Source organism: Scyliorhinus torazame, chromosome 3 (genome assembly GCF_047496885.1).
Source record: "Scyliorhinus torazame isolate Kashiwa2021f chromosome 3, sScyTor2.1, whole genome shotgun sequence".
NCBI classification, from domain to species: domain Eukaryota; kingdom Metazoa; phylum Chordata; class Chondrichthyes; order Carcharhiniformes; family Scyliorhinidae; genus Scyliorhinus; species Scyliorhinus torazame.
This window is the reverse complement of record NC_092709.1, coordinates 153,890,392-153,908,401: the sequence shown is the minus strand read 5'-3', so window position 1 is coordinate 153,908,401 and position 18,010 is coordinate 153,890,392.

The window sequence follows — 18,010 nt, the reverse complement described above, 5'->3', positions numbered from 1 at the left end:
TTCCATAAGGATTTCTTCCATTCTGCTGCCTCGCTTAATTTGGTATAATCTACAAAATCTGTTTGCATGAAGAATAGGATTCATGTTCTGATGCAGACCCAAATAAAAAAGAGTGCAGAGATGTCATCCCTACACTGACACAGACACAATGTGCTTCTCCGTGTGTATATATGATTGTTTTAAAACCTCTTGCGCTACGCAATGGGAAGTCCTTGAGTCATCCGAGCTCAGCACCAACCCGTTTGTCACTGTCATGTCATGTGCTCCGTGGAATTAATTGTAATTATACATCTAAAACATTTTAAAGTGGTTGTGTCCCTGATTCAGACTGCTCATCTTCTCCTAGATACTAAGTATTCCTGATCAGCTCCTTATGGATACTAAGTATCTCTGACATCTCACTTCCAAAGTACACTTGTGTGTCCTTGTCATCTAAATTTTTTAATTACGATAATCCTCATAATCACTGGCGCTGCCAAGTTTGAATAGCCCAATGAATTTATAGCCAAGAAGGATCTTATACATTTTGATTTAATTATTAGAAACCACAAGTACAGTTTCCAAGGGTCAAATTCCCGCGCTATCACTCCACTGCCGGGAATATGGTGGGCCATGATTCCTGCCCACCAATCTGTCCCAGTCCTGATCAAACAACAAACCGTGTGGTTAGGATGCTAAATAACAACCTCCTGAATGTGCATTGTTTCCATCATTTTCTCTATCAAGCAATATCTCTGAGGTAGTTTCTTTTCATTTTTTCAATGTTTCAGAATTTTGAAACAAGAAATCAATTTTCTGATTCCCATTACGGAAGCTGTGAAACTTTGTGTCAAGTATATTATTTTCCTGCAGATTTCTCTCATCCACATGTGATATAAATTAGGCATTCTAACTCTGGTTTTGCACATTCCTGGATGTTTCTTACATGATATCATGCAACAAAAAACTGCCCGCCTCTACACTCCCGTCAGTCGTTCATCTAATCAGGCACACTTCCTTCCCACACCAGTTGGGAACTGTGACTGTGGTGGATGTTAGCTTGCCTTGGAGATGTGGCTTTGGAGATGGTGGAGAATGAAACGTGGGGAAAGTCGGCCCCAACCTGCACATTAGGCTACGTGAGGTTGGGTTGTTAAATGTGATCAATCTGATGTCACATCTGACTTGCCGTAATCATATGACTCTGCATGACTCTCACTGAAGGCTGCCATTTCTGATCAGTCCAATTATCTCTCTCAAGGAGAAGACACTAATAAAACATTGCTGTCCTTAAACTAGTGTACAAGAACCCATCTTGGGAGAGGCTGCTTGTCCATTTCAAGACATTAATTTCTCAATTACAGTGATTAAAACACAGAACATACAGTGCTGAAGGAGGCCATTTGGCCCATCAAGTCTGCACCGACCCACTTAAACCCTCACTTTCACCCTATCCACGTAACCCAAAAACCCTCCTAACCGTTTTGGTCACAAAGGGCAATTTATCATGGCCAATCCTCTAACCTGCACAGCTTTGGGCTGTGGGAGGAAACCGGAGCACCCGGAGGAAACCCACACAGACACGGGGAGAACGTGCAGACTCCGCACAGACAGTGACCCAGCAGGGAATCGAACCTGGGACCCTGGCACTGTGAAGTCAAGTGCTATCCACTTGTGCTACCGTGCTGCCCTTATTATCATGGCTTTTGCCGTCTGGTTGAATGGGTTTTTTGGAACTTGCCAGTGAAAACAAAGAGAGAGCACAGTGCTACCTGATAGCTGCGCCACACAAGTGCAGGCAACAGCCATCTCCAATAAGAGAGAATCAAGCCATCACCCTTTGACATTAAATGGCATTCCATCACTGAATCCCCCACTATTTGAATTAATTAAGGATATCCAGCATGGATTTGTAAAAAGCAGGGGCGAGATTCTCCGACCCCCCGCCGGGTCGGAGAATCGGCGGGGACTGGCGTGAATCCCGCCCCCGCCGGTTGCCGAATTCTCCGGCACCGGAGATTCGGCAAGGGCGGAATCCGGGTTCTCCGGCCCGGATGGGCCGAAGTCCCGCAGCTAAAATGCCTGTCCCGCCGGCGTAGATTAAATCACCTACCTTACCGGTGGGACAAGGTGGCGCGGGCGGGCTCCGTGGCCCCGGGTGGTGCTCCCACGATGGCCTGGCCTGCGATCGGGGCCCACCGATCCGCGGGCGGGCCTGTGCTGTGGGGCCACTCTTTTCCTTCCGCCTTCGCCACGGTCTCCACCATGGCGGAGGCGGAAGAGACTCCCTCCACTGTGCATGCGCGGGAATGCCGTCAGCGGCCGCTAACGCTCCTGCGCATACGCCGCCCGGAGATGTCATTTCCGCGCCACCTGGCGGGGCACCAAAGGCCTTTTCCGCCAGCTGGCGAGGCAGAAATTCGGCCTGCGCGGGCCTAGCCCCTTAAGGTTGGGGCTCGGCCCCCAAAGATGCGGAGCATTCCGCACCTTTGGGGCGGCACGATGCCCGACTGATTTGCGCCGTTTTGGGCGCCAGTCGGCGGACATCGCGCCGATACCGGCGAATTTCGCCCCATGTTCTGTTTGACTAATTGAAATGATTTTTGAACAAGATATTGATGAGGGGAAAGTGAAGAATGTTGTCTATTTTGAATTAAAGGACGTGTTTGACAATCTACCGCATAAAAGGCTGGTTAACAAAATTGAGGTTCATGGAATAATAGCGTCAGCATAGAGAAAAAAAATGGCTGAAGGATAGAAAACAATGGGCGGGATTCTCCACTCCCGCGCCGAAGTGGCCGCGCCGTTTTGAACGCCGTCGAGGTTCACGATGGCGCGAAACGGCCCCAATCCCGACCGATTCAGGCCCTGACAATGGGCCAGGATCGGGGCCGCATCATCTACACGCGCCAGGCCTTGTCGCCCACGTAAAGGCGGCGCCGCATAGATGACGCGGCCGACGCCGCATAACGGGCGTCATCCGCACATGCGCGGTTGCCGTCCTCTCTAAGTCCGCCCCGCAAGAAAATGTCTGACGGATCTTGCGGGGCCGCGGAAAGAAGGTGGTCCTCCATCAAGGTGGACGGCCCGACGATCGGTGGGCACCGATCGCGGGCCACCCCACATCACATTTGAGGTACCCCCTGGTGCAGGATCCCCCCTCGCCCCCCCGCAGGCCGCCCCCCCCCCAGCGTTCACGCACTGTTCACGATGGCAGCGACCAGGTGTGGACGGCGCCGGGGGGGAACGCGCCGTTTTGGCCTGGCCGCTCGGCCCATCCGGGCCTGAGAATAGCGGGGGTGCCGGAGAATCGGCATTTTAGGTGTCTCCGGCGATTCTCCGGCCTGCGGCCCGCGAAACGCGACGGGGCCGTTCACGCCGCTTGGGAGAATCGCGGGAGGGCGTCGGACCGGCATCCCGTGAAATTTTGGCGGCCCAGGTGATTCTCCCAACCGTCACGGGAGTGGAGAATCGCGCCCAGTAAGTTGTGGTCAATGGTTGTTCTTCAAACTGGAGGATGGTAGACAGTGGTATTCCCCAAGGGTTAGTACTAGGACCACTGCTCTTTGTAATATTCATATATAAAATATATATAAATGACTTGGAGACTGGAATAGAGTAACATTTCAAAGAGGAATGGTGCTGAAGGTCCTAGGAGGATTGACAACTACTTTAAAACACAGAGGTGCAATTGGTGGAGTTGAACTGCCTGCTGGAGCAGGAGGTGGTGCCGACCATGTGTGCCACCCAGGCTGACACCGCATGGACCAGAGTGAGATGGTCCACTCCCCTGTGCTCCATGGCTGCAAGCATCGAAGCCCTGGTCGGCGCAGGCATGGGCCTCCAGGACTAGCAGCACCAGGTGGTGGGGGAGCCTCAGGGGGAGCTCCACTTGCACCTCCATCCCATGCGAGAGCCTGGGGGCCATCAAGCACCCCAAGGAAGGAGAAGGTGATGAGGCCCAAAAGATGGCCGCCAGAGGGGATCCAGGTCACAGAGTGGGAATCGCAGTAGGCCATCTGCACTCCTGATGTACCGCTTGAGGATCCACCTCCTCCAGCACATCGCCCCTCTGCTGCGCAATTTTGTGGAGGATGCAGCTGGCAACTACAATGTTGGAGACTCTTCCAGCACTATACTGGAGGGCACCTCTCGAGCGGCCCAGACACTTGAATCGCATCTTCAAGATGCCGAAGCACCGCTCAGCCATGCCCCTGGTCACTGCATAGGTGTCCTTGTAGCAGGTCTCCGCTTCGGTCTGTGACCTCGGGATAGGCGTCATCAGCCTCGGCCGCATTGGATAACCCCTGTCGCTCAGGAGGCAACCACTAAGCTGGGGTTGCATTTCGAAGAGGTCAGGAATCATCAAGTGTGTCAGGATGAAGGCGTCGTGCACACTGCCCAGGTATCGAATGCAGTGTGCATGATGCAGAGCTCATGGTCATACACCAGCTGCACGTTCATTGAGTGGGACCTCTTTAAGTTTGTGAAGACTGGCCTGCCAAGGGCTGGTGCTCACAGGGTGACATGCATCCCGTCGATCACCCCCTGGATGTGGGGCATCTCGGCGATAATGGTGAACCCCACTGACCAGTTATCCTGGTCCACATTGAGTTTGATAAATGTGGCAACTGGGGATATAGGGCCTCCATGCAGGAGCGGATGCATCTGTGCATGGAGGACTTTGAGATTCCGGACTTTGAGGTCCCCACTCAGCAGCTGGAAGGACTCCGTGGCATAAAAGTTCAGGACAACCATTACGTTGATGGCCACCGGGAGCGGGTGTGCTCCCCCATTCTCCCGTGGGGCCAGCTACCCCATGATCTGGCAGATATGTTGCATTGTCCCCCTGCTCAGCTGGAGACGGCTGGCTCTCCATCCACACTGGCTGCCTCCTGTTCATCTGGGCCTCTGGCACCCTGCCCTCTGCACCCCTGGCACCATGGATGCCTCTGGCCCTGGCACCCACCTCTGCTGCCAGATGTACCATTGGCTGGCACTGCCCATGCCAACGGTATGCTCCGGGCCCCCTTCTGGCACCCGCCTGCAGGGGCTACTGTGGCCGTTGCCCTTGGATGGACCGCGTGCTGCCCCGGCGGTGGATAGCGGCTGGTTGTGAGAGGCGGGATTGGTGGGGTGGAGGCTAAGGTGCGGGGGTGGGGCACCCATATAGCCAGTGGCACTCTGCATGACCAAGGGACACAGAGGATGGTTAGTGGGGTGCGCATCAACATGGCCACCCTGCAGGACGTGGAAATGGCAGTCTGAGCCTGGAGACCCTGGAGGGTCACCCCGACATCGCGGCCTAAACTCTGGCCCGCCTCCCGGACCAGGTAGATGCACCCCACCCCCAGCCATCGTGAATCACCCCACCCCTCCGGCGGGGCAGAGCATTGCAAAGGCCCCAGAGAATACCAGGTCAGGCCCACTAATGATAGGAAAATTGTATTTACTGTACGTGCGGAGTAGAACGTATTGCGCCGCTATCAAGGCATCGTAGCATGGCCTGGCACATGCCACGATTTTGGAGTCACGACCGATTCTCCGCTCAATCTCACTTCTCGATTCCGGAGTTGATGGATGAAAAATCCCGCCCTGTATGTTTTCAAGAAGGAGTTAGATATAGCTCTTGGGATGAAACGGATCGACGGATATGGGGGGAAGTTAGGAACAGGCTATTGCGTTGGATGATCAGCCATGGTCATAATGAATGGCGGAGCAGGTTCGACGGGCTGAATGGCCTACTCCTCTTGTTTTTTTATGTTTCTATGAGAGTAAGAGCAGTACTGAGAAGAGTGCAAGATGCAGGACTGACGTTCAACAATAAATTCAAGTTTTCACGGCCAACACTCATATTTCCACATCACACAGCTAGTTAATCAGAACATTATGGAGTTACAAAGGCTAATCGCAATGGTAACAAGTAGCAACATTTCTAAAAAAATTAACAGAAATCAATGAATCACTCCTTCAGTTGTTACGGCAAAACATTGAATTGTGTTGGGAAGAAACACATCAGAATTCATTCGGGAAAAATCAAGGCGAGGTTGATGTTATCAAAGATGTTAGCACATTATGATCAGGAATGACCAACAATTATAGCAGAGGGCAGAATTAGGGACAATACATTTTCAGGTACAAAGTGATGGAAAACACAGACTTATCTGTTACGCATCGTGTATTTAATCTGGGGGGTCACCACTCCTCAGGCTAGGGGCCTGGTTGAGAAGACAGAACCTGCATGAGTAGCCTCAGCCAGTACAGGAATTGAACCCACGCTGTTGGCCTTGCTCTGCATCACAAACCAACTGTCTAGCCAACTGACCTAAACAGATACAGAGATGAGAAACGCAGCAAACAGGATGGGGATATTAGAAGTCACATCGGAATGTAAGAAATTTGCTGACTACATCTTCATTCTTCACATTCTGATTGAAACTGGCCATAAATCTTTAGTTGCATTTTTAATTCGAAAGAACCTGCAAGAATGTCATCCATCAAGAGTTAAAACTGATAAGGCTTGAAATGTGTATAGTGTATGTTCAGGAGAAACAACAGTGCACAGCTGATGAATAATCATGCATCAAAACAGAGAATCCAGAAAAACGCAATATTGAATTTGTGGGTGAAGCGGAGGAGTTTGCAATAATGACAGTTCAAACATTACCAGCAATTGCACAAAAATTGAGTGAAATCGGAGAGGTTCAAGAATCAGTCAAGGAATGTAAGCATATTAGAGAATTTTGAAACAGAAGATTGCCAACATATTTACCACATATTCCAACCTGAGACCGCATTTTGGGCAGTGAGCACCTCTGACAGTGATTGATGATTCACTGGTACATTAAGTTAGAATTGTAATTCCGAGTGCAATGAGACTTGCAATGCCTACATCAAGGTCATTTTGATATTACCAAGTGCAGAGCCAGAGCACAGTATTCAGTTCGTGGCTGGGTCTCTTGAACTCTTTGGAAGAAATTACATCCAGATGTTCAATTCACAGACAGGAATCTTAAAGAACCGACAATGCCGTCTTCTTTTCCTGCAAGGTGATGGGAATGCCCAAGAATGGATTTATTTGAGAATAAAGATCTGATAGTAACAGGTTACTATTTGAGGTGGATTGAAGTGAAACAGTTACATGGTCACACATCAGAGGCATTGATAATGTAATTGACAGACATTTTCAGTCAATCAGATTGCTGAAATTGTGACATCGGATACCGGTCCAAGTGAAAGTAGAATTTCAGGAATTGCTCAAATTATTTGGATATGTTCACACAAGTTCACCGAGGTTTCCACAGGCTAATGGAGAAGTGGAGAGAGGTGTCTGGACTGTAAAGGCATTGCTGAAAAACAATGAGGGTTTTCAACCAGCACTGTTGAGTTACCAATCTATTTTCATGAAACTTTGCGCTTTAAACTTAACTGACCTTTCTCATTAGGTGCCAAAGGATCTGCTCTGCATGTGCAACATTTTCTGTTTTTATTTAACTTCTTTGTATTTTATTAAATAAGAATTATGGTCTTGTAACTAAGTTCTGCACTTAAGAGAAAATGCTGGAAAATCTCAGCAGGTCTGGCAGCATCTGTAGGGAGGGAAAAGAGCCAACATTTCGAGACCGATGACTCTTTGTCAAAGCTAACAGACAGAGAAAGTGGGAAATATTTATACTGTGGAGTGAGAATGAAGATGAGTTCTGCACTTATTGTTTGGGTGTTAAATGGGCACCTATGCTTCTAGTATGGTGGGCAGGAAACGCACAATCATTACAAGCTAGCAGTGTACAACCTGCTGTAATACTACAGACTACTGCTACCCTCCCTGATCCCAAACACTGCACCCCACCCTGATCCTGACCATCATTGTCCTCCTTGACCCTGACCATCACTCCCCTCCCTGATCCTGACCATCTCTCCCTTCTGTTAGAAAACAGTAGTTTATTACCGTAAGTTATTAAGTAATTTATATTTGAATTGGTGTGGGTGAGGAATTTAAGCTTAATTTGTGTGTTAAGAAAGGGTTAATAACTTGGAATTTGATTTCATTTTTTGATATGTTGCCTATAAGTCTGTGACTCTGTTTAAATGCCTGGATTCTAATGATGTTTTTATGACCCTTAAAACAAACGTAAGGTGTAATAAATTAGACTGTTGCTGAGCAACCAGGGGGATCTATCAAGGCAGGTTTCATCTTCGGATCTGACTCGTCCAGCTGGGATCATAAGACCTCCCCGACCTGAACTATCACTCCCCTCCCTCTTCTTGACTCTTGCTCCTCTCCTGGATCCCAACCACCACTACTCTTCCAAATCCTGATGGCTGTCCCCTTCCGCTCTCTGATCCTGACCGCTGCGACTCTCTGTAGTCTGGGCCACAAATATCCTTCCCAATCTCCCTGTTCTGCATCCTTCCTAAACCCTACACTCTCCAATTTTCCTCTCTGATCTCAACATCCTAGTCTTCCACATGATCACTCCTCTTCCACGCTCATCCAGCCCCAATCTGGCCCCCTTTGAGGATATACTGAAGGTCACTGCCAATGACACTGTAGCTTGGGCTTCAAGGCCCCTTCTTTGCAGAACTGCCTGAAGATGGCATTTTCTGTCTAATCATATTTGGGACTAAGGTTTAATATTAGGTACAACTCAGGCCTATCATTTAAATGCAGGGATTGTTCTTGTGAATCAGATTTTTAATATGCCTATTTGCTTACTACCCCCCCCCCCCCTCCCAAGTGGCTTTGTATCCATTAAGTTATGTATCCATGAGCGGGATTCGCCATTGCCCGATGCCGATATCGTAATCGGCGATCGGGTGGAGACTCCATGTTTAAGACCGAATCGGGGGTGGCTCCTGTTTTCGGATGCTCCGCCCCCTCCAAAACAGCACCATCGAGGAGCACGCCATTGGGACGGCATCAGGATGTTACCTGAAAGATTCCCCAATGCTCTGCCCCAGATGGGTCGAGTTCCCGTTGACGCGGGACATGTGTGCTCTCAGTTTTCGTGAACCCGGAGTGGCGGCTGCGGACTGTCGGGGGGGGGGAACCATGCTGCTGGCCCGTGGGGGGGGGGGGGGTAGTTGGGGGGGGCTTTAGCGAGGGCTGGGTGCACTGGTGGGGGGGTGGCCCGGGGGTGGAGAGGGGGGTGTCCAGGGGGGCACTATCTGACAGGTCGGGTCCGCATGCGGTCGGCGCTATGTTGTACGGCGCGATCACTGCAAGCCGTGCGCATGTGCGGCCACGGACCAAGGAAATTCTCCAGGCATTTATATCGGGAAGGCCGTGCGTTTTACATGGCACGTCTGCTAGCCCTTCACCGGTCGGAGGATCGGTGCTGGAGCCTCGTCGATTGTTTCGGTGTAAAACTAGATAGTGACATTTAAGGGGCATCTTGACAAATACATGAATATGATGGGAATAGAGGGATACGGACCAAGGAAGTGTAGAAGATTTTGTTTAGTCGGGCGGCATGGTCGGCACGGGCTTGGAGGGCCGAAGGGCCTGTTCTTGTGCTGTACATTTCTTTGTTCTTTGTTCCTCAGACATTGCCTCAAGATCGGAGAATCCAGCCCCATGTCTTTCACAACATGTTTTAAACATAATGAAAAATAATAGGAAAGCCATTGGCAACAGGAAATAAAATGCTATGTGCAGATTAATGGATAAACATACAGGCCCCCTCCAGAATGTTCTGAGAACAGTGCGGCAGTGACAGCATTTGATGTGCACAAAATAACAGAAGCCATATAAGGCGCACATCTGGTATGAAATAAAAACAGATTAGAGTCAGGATTATGAACTGAATTCAGTAAAGTTGTGTCTTTATCTTGGTTTAAAGCATGGAAACAATGTCCAAATTTTTAAATGGACTGCAGTCTAACCCTATTGGGGGCTGAATTCTCTGCTTTGTGACGCCGGAAGTATGAATCGCGATCGGGCCGAGAACTTTACGAAATTGAAAGATTGAGGTTTGAGCCCAGTGCCGATTCTGATGCCATGCTCTGGCCCCTCATTGGTGATGATATCGAAGTTTGCGCTCTGCGCCGGCAGATCCATGCAAAACCGTCATTTGCATAGATTTCAGTACCATGAGCAGCTTGGACACAGTATGCTCCACCCCGCCACGATTCTCCATTTCTCTCAGGTGGAGGTTTCGTGGGCGTGAATTAGTGCAAGTATTGACAAGCAGGACCTGGGCGCCATGGCGGGGGAGGGCTTGCTGAGGGGTAGCTGCCCGGGCTGAGGACAGTAGCGGGGAGTGACTTGGCGCCAAGCCCATGGACTCGGAGTGTCCTCCTCGGGATCGGGGAGGCCTGGCTCAGACCACCATTGCTGCAGTCTATAGATTTAAATGCACTCCTTTGATGCTAATTACAGGCTCCTGGCTGCTCACACTGGTAAGTGCTGCCTGTGTCCTTTGAATGCTCAGAAGAGCTCTAGTCATCTGGGAGCCCATCCAGGACATCCCTCGGGACACCCTCATACGCCAGCTGTACCATCAAGGGAAGGGGTGTGGCGAAGCCCAATCAGTGGCCCACCAGTTGTTGGCACTCCTCAGAAGGGCTGCCCCATTGCAGAGGAAGCAAAGAATCAGCAGAGCTGACCCCAGCCAGATGACACCTGCATCACAGCATTTGGAACCCTCCCTTGTTCTCTGCCCCTCTCATAGCCGACACCGCACCAGTGACCCCCATCCCTCTAGATCACCAGCTGTCTCCTCCTGGTGATACTGGCATCACGACTGCCTCTGCCACAGGCAGGCCTGAGTCTGCAGCCCCCTTGGGGAAGAGGCAGTCTCTCCACTCCTCACTGGCATGGAACTGGGGGTCTACCTCGGACCCCTGAACTTGGGGGGAAGTCTTCTCTGAGTCATCTTCCTGGCTGCAGTGAGTGTCTGGTAAATGGAACTCTTAAAAACAGCTCCGGCTGCCAATCTCTTTAACACTAATTCCAGTCCCAACAGTTAGAACACCCGTTGGGCTGGGAATTGCTCTGAATTCGTGCTGGCAGAGTGCTGGCTCATTTGCATGTCCTTTCGTGCTTACGCAATAGCGCCCCCAATGAGAATGCGAATCGGAAACAATTAAGGCCTTGCGACAACAAACGGAGAATCCTGTCTCGAAGCTGTGAATCCTTGCCAGTGAGAGAATGATAGAGAAAAGAGACTGAGTCTTCATTTTCGCAAACACGACCGCCGGAATTCTCCGTTCCGGAGAATAAGTGTTGACACCGGGCCAGGATTCCTGGACTTCTAATACAGCAAAACTGGCACCACGCCTGGACCGATTCAGCGACTGTCAAGGGAACTGGCACCGGCACCATGTGGAACACAATCGATTCCAATAAGAAGCGGTGTGGGATTCGCCAGATTCACAATTGACAATCAGGAGGCTGACAAGCTACAGCTGTATATACACACTTCACTCCCCACACACATCATCCCAGCCAACAAGATGGCAGCAAGGAGGGGGGCCCCGAGATTCACAGACACCGAGCTTGAGACGCTGCTGGACGTCATGGAGGAAAGGCAGGCGACCCTGTACCTCGGCCTGGGAAGGAGGCTGCCAGCCGCTGCTGTTCGTCGTGCCTGGGTGCAGGTGGCAGAGGCGGTCAGCGGCATGAGCAGCACAGTCCGGACCGGTCAGCAGTGCCGGAATAAACTGCAGGACCTCCTCAGAGCAGCGAGCGTGAGTAGGCCCCTGGCACCAATCCTCGTCCCACACACCTGTAACCGTATCTCTCCACCAGGAGGGCGGCCAAACTCCCACCCTGCACCACATGCCGGCACCCATACCGGCCGCCATGTCTGGGTGCTCTGGTCACTGAAACCACCAACTATCCACCCCCTGGGCTGCATGAGGCCGACTGTCTAACACTCCCGTTTTCTGTTTCTCCACCCCCCCACCCCAACCACGGGAGTGGGATAGGACTGGAGGAGGACCGCCGGACCTGCGGCCCCTCACCGCAGCAGAGCAGAGGGCCCTGGACATGGTCTGCGGGTCAGAGAAAGGGCAGTCGCCGGGGTGGAGATCGGAGGCAGGCGAGGAAGTGAAGGCCCGCTGATTTGGGGTTCCCCATGATACACGACCCCCAACATCTACACCACCCCCACACCACCCTCACTGCCACCCCACCCCAACATCTACACCACCCCCACACCCACACCACCCAACAGCCACGCCACCCCCACTTTACGCACCCTTACCACCCACACTTCCCCCCCGGCCTGCGGTCTAATCATGTGTCTTGTCTTGTGTCTGGAGCTGCTGGTGATGGGGCTGGCCCATCTGGTGCCCCCCGCCCCGAGCCAGAGCTCCAAATGCCAAGCAGTAATGAGGATACCGACAGGGGCGGGAGTCATCAACCCGAGACCCAGGAATCCCCAGAGCTTGAGTCCAATAATGACACTAACTTCCTGTCACAGTGGTGCAACACCTTCCACCATCCCAGAGACACTCACCTCGGTTGGGCATTTTAGTGAAGAGGCTCCTGGGACACTACCTGGTGCACACCACCCACATGCTCCAGCACAGCAGGTGGAGGTAGGAACTCCCAAGGGGGTGGATGGACGGAGGGCAGGATGACCGCAAAGATGTCCAGGCGGGTTTCGGGCTTCTGTAACGGACAGTCCCATCGAGTCTAGAGATGCAGTCGCAGAGCCAAAGACTGCATGAGGGGTTGTCGGCGAGCATCCAGCACATGAAAAACAGCAGATGGAACTGAACACAAACTTGAATTAGAGGCTCAAATGGAAGGGAGATAGTTCGGAATGGAAAAAGAAAGTTTTTATTTGCAGGGTCAAGGAAGGACTGATTTTGTGTCCAGATGGTATGTGCAGCATGCACATACTCACTTATATGCGAGCCATGCCAGATGCCATTTTACTGAAGGTGTGTGCAGAGATGTTTACAGGATGACCAGGACTTCAGGAGAATCAGGGGGAAGAGGTGAGTGTAGTGGCCATCACTAAGGAGAAGGTTCTGGGCAAAATGAAAGGTCTGAAGGTGGATAAATCACCTGGATCGGATGGACTACATCCCAAAATTCTAAAGGACACAGCTGAGGAGATTATGGAGACATTGGTGGCGATCTTTCAGGAATCACTAAAAGCAGGGAGGGTCCCAGTGGACTGGAATATAGCAAATGTAACACACCTGTTTAAAGAAGGAGGGAGGAAGAAGACAGGAAATTATAGGCCGGTTAACCTGACTTCAGTCATTGGTAAGGTTTTAGAAACCATTATTAAAAATGTGATTGCGGAGTACTTGGAAGTGTATGATAAAATAGGACTGAGTCAGCACGGCTTCATCAAGGGGAGATCATGTCTGACAAATGTGTTAGAATTATTGGAGGAGGAACAAGGAAGTTAAACAAAGGAGAACCAGTGGACGTGATGTATTTAGATTTCCAGAAAGCCTTTGACAAGGTGCCGCATAGGAGGCTGTTAAATAAGTTAAGAGCCCATGGTGTTAAGGGTAAGATACTGGCATGAAAAGGAGATTGGCTGACTGGCAGAAGGCAGAGAGTGGGGATAAAGGGGTCTTTTTCAGAGTGGCAACTGGTGACTAGGAAGCAGGGGAGCTGCAGAAGGATGTGGACAGGCTAGGAGAGTGGGCAAAGAAGTGGCAGATGGAATACAATGTGGAAAAGTGTGAGATTATGCACTTTGGTAGGAAGAATGGAAGCATAGACTATTTCCTAAATGGGAAAAGGCTTAGGAAATCAGAAGTTCAGTCGGCAGTTAGGAAGGCAAATGCATCATTAGCATTCATGTCAAGAGGGCTAGAATACAAGAGCAGGGATGTACTTCTGAGACTGTATAAGGCTCTGATCAGACCATATTTGGAGTATTGTGAGCAGGTTTGGGTCCCATATCTAAGAAAGGATGTTCTGGCCTTGGAAAGGGTCCAGAGGGGGTTCACAAGAATGATCCCTGGAATGAAGAGCTTGTCATATGAGGAGCAGTTGAGGACTCTGGGTCTGTACTCATTGGAGTTTAGAAGGATGAAGGGAGTTCTTATTGGAACTTACAGGATACTTCGAGGCCTGGATAGGGTGGACGTGGAGAGGATGTTTCCACTAATAAGAAAAAGTAGAACCAGAGGACACAACCTGAGACTGAAGGGACGATCCTTTAAAAATTAGATGAGTAGGAATTTCTTCAGCCAGAGGGTGGTGAAATTGTGGAACTCTTTGCCGCAGAAGACTGTGGAGGCCAAATCACTGAAATATTTAAGACAGAGATAGATAGGTTCTTGATTCATAAGGGGATCAGGGGTTATGGGGAGAAGGCAGGAGAATGGGGATGAGAAACATATCAGCCATAATTGAATGGTGGAGCAGACTCAATGTGCCGAGTGGCCTAATTCTGCTTCTATGTCTTATGGTCTTATGGTTACCAGTTTGGAGCTAACACCTTCTCTCAACCATGCATCACTAGACATGCATTCAGTAACAGGAAGACTTAAGTATTTAAAGATAATGTCCTTTCCACTCTTGTTGAACTGTTTGGTGGTTTCCAGAGTTGTTTAAATTTGCTCAAATCTGTAGGGAATGGCGTTGTATGAGCTGATGGACTTCCTTCTGACTCCAAGGATTCTGCACAAGCATCCTGTTCCCATTGGAGCTGCCAGCCTGATATCGCTACGGTCCCACTGATTGGGCTGCAAGTCAGGGCCCTGCCCACAATTCTTAATAGGTGCCAAACGCAGAAGCAGCCAATCAGGAGGCTGCCTCTTGGAAGGTTGGGCCAATACCCATGCTGATGGCATGGTCGAACTCAGAACCCAGATATGGGACTGGCATTGGGGCACAGATGCCCTCCAGAAAACCCAGTTCAACATTTCAGGTCATGACTGTTCAGCTCAGATGGAAGGGCACATAGCTGGAATATTAGCAGTGGTTCTCTCTCCACAGGTGCTGTGTGACCTGCTGCATTTTTCCAGTATTTTCTGTTCTTATTTCACATTTCTGGCATTGAGAGTATTTTACTTTTGCCGTGTTGTCACATTCTCAGACAGCTCTCTCAGTAACTGTGAAGGTGAACATGGTCATCTTACACGCCCCTTTGAACCCTGGAATCTACAGCCATGGTGGCAGCAGTCTGAGCTTCCATGCACTGCTGCAGCATCTGAGGAGTTGTGAATGGTGATGAACATTGTGCAATTGTTACCAAATATCCCCACTTTTGAACTTAAGATGGATGGAAAGTAATAGATGAAGCATCTTCAGATGGTTGGGCATAGGACACTACCGTGTGGAACTCTTGCAGTGATGCCCTGAAGCTGAGATGCTTGGCTTCCAAAAATAAGAATCATCTTAATTTTGCATGCGGTATGGCCCCAACCAGTGCAAAGTTTCCCTCCCATTCCCATTGATGACACATTCCATAAAATGCTGCCGTGACTTTAAATGCAATTCCACCTCTGTGAAGTGCTGCGGCAAAGAATATAATCAATTGTTGATATATTATTATGACTTGCACCAGTCGATGAAGAATGGCTCCACCTTACCAGAAAACAGAACAGGCTGAATTTTTGTGCCCCAAATGGGATTAGCACAGAGGTGGCCAATGAAATAAAATGGCACTGAATGGCTTGCTTCCCGGTTATCCACCTTCATTCTCAACCCTACGATAAATCACAAGGGCGAGAGTAGGCTGGGAAAGTGAGGTTAATAATTATAATCTTTATTGTCACAAGTGGGCTTACATTAACACTGCAATGAAGTTACTGTGAAAAGCCCCTAGTCTGCACCGACCCTTGGAAAGAGCACCCTACTTAAGCCCACACCTTCACCCTATCCCCATTACCCAGTAACCTCACCTCACCTTTTGGACACTAAGGGGCAATTTTATCATGGCCAATCCACCTAACCTGCATACCTTTGGACTATGGGAGGAAACCGGAGCACCCGGAGGAAACCCATGCAGACAGGGGGAGGAAGTGCAAACTCCACACAGACAGTCACCCGAGGCCGTATTTGAACCTGGGGCCCTGGTGCTGTGAGGGAGCAGTGCTAACCACTGTGCCACCGTGCCACCAGTTTTTCACAGGGTGGATGGTTGTTGCAAATTGGCAAAAGTTGAACAATTCTGCCTGTTGGAACAGGGTTGGCAACATTGAAAAGATTTTATGTGATTTTCAAAAGTGGAAAACCTGGTGCACAGTAACTACACTTGATAATAGTGATATATCCCTGTCCTGTCCCAGGTTCCAGCTCTCCAACAGCCCTGGCCATTTCGATAATGCAGATTCTTTCCTTTTTAAAAAACATTCAGATGACAGCACATCGAGTGATCTGCATCCCTGGTGTCGTTCCTCCATTCCTGCTGCCCTAGCCACTAATTAGCCATCACTTCCTACATTCGCTAATTAGATTTCCACCTCAACAAATTTCCAATCGGTTCGTAGTTCATGACCCAAAAATGAACCTGTTTCAGCCTTGAAAATCCAGCCGAGAGTTTTTAAATGCTTTTAATGATTATTAAAGTAGCTCGGTCGGAACCTGTATCAAAAAGCTGTTTATCAGACTGGAAATTGTTGTCAGAAAAAGTGGCCGAGATTTTGCTATGCTAATAATAGTGAGGCTGTCCATGTTGAAAGTTATTGCAGGATAAAACTGACAGCACTTCTGGCATGCCCACAGTCGTGCACAAATGTGGAAATTGATAGTTGCTGTCAGTGATACATTGCTTCAATACAGGCTATGCTGTTACAGCCCTTGATAACGGAATCTGCACACATTATCCCACTATTCTATCTCTAAGGACATATGAACATGTTATACGCTGTAGAATCAGGTGTAACTGAATTATTAACAACATACTAAATGATATAATTGCCAACTCTTCACTGGTCCAAAAATGTACTTTTACAAACCTGGAGTCCCATTCCCTCAGAGGAAATTAATGTTCTCGTTATTTTTTTTAAAAGAAAATTAAAATAATTACTTTTAAGCTGTCTGTTTCTCTGTTTAATCTTTACCCTTTAACCCCATGTATATATCTCAACCTTTATTTTGGTTCTGTACCATGATTAAACTGTTTTTTACTCCCTGCTTTGTCTCTGTGTATCTCAGTGATGATTCTTCAATTTAATTGGTTGAACAACATTCCCCACTGATCATCTGCTCATGGTTGCCCATAGAAGGCATCCAATTGAAACAGATGCCAGAGGAGTGTAAATTTTTGGTGACATGTTTGATAAAAGTGTGTGTGTAACTACAGGAGCTGAATCATGAAAGCTGTTCCTTTGCTGCTGACAACAATATTCAAGATATTAACAGTTGAAAGAGTAATAGATTCATGTGGCATTCCTTTTGGCCAGCATTTTAATGCAGTTAGTTATGTCAAATAGTTTACTGTGACTGTTAAAATAGTAAACCAATATCATTAAATTGTGTAGAATTTTCATTACTAATATTTCCAAAAGTAATTTTTAAGCTTTTGTTATATCGATTAACTAAAATTAAAAGTGAGCATTTCAGATGACATACAGAAAATTTAAGAAAAAATAGCCGTAAGGAGAGCTATGTCTACAATTGTCAGCAAATATGTGAAATTTTTCAGGTGAACATAATGTGCGGGATTCTCCGTCCCGCCGCACCCGCTTTTTGGTGTGGCGTGCCCCACCAGCAGCGGGATCCACTGTCCTGGCAGCATGCCAATGGGGTTTCCAACTGTGGGCACCCCTACACTGTCGGGAAATCCACGGGCATGAGTGCGCAGCCGGCGAAGCGCAGGATCCCTCCGACAGAGAATCCAGCTGAATGTTTGTTGCATGCATATTGGTATTCCAATTCTGGTTATTTTCTGTAACATAAATATATTAAATTTAACCAAAATGTCTAACATTGTAAGCCTACTGAAATGAAAATTATGTTTGTTTCTAATAATAATAATCTTTATTATTATCACAAGTAGGCTTACATTAACACTGCAACGAAGTTACTGAGAAAAGCCCCTAGTCGCCACATTCCAGCACCTGTTCTGGTACACAGAGGGAGAATACAGAATGTCCAATTCAC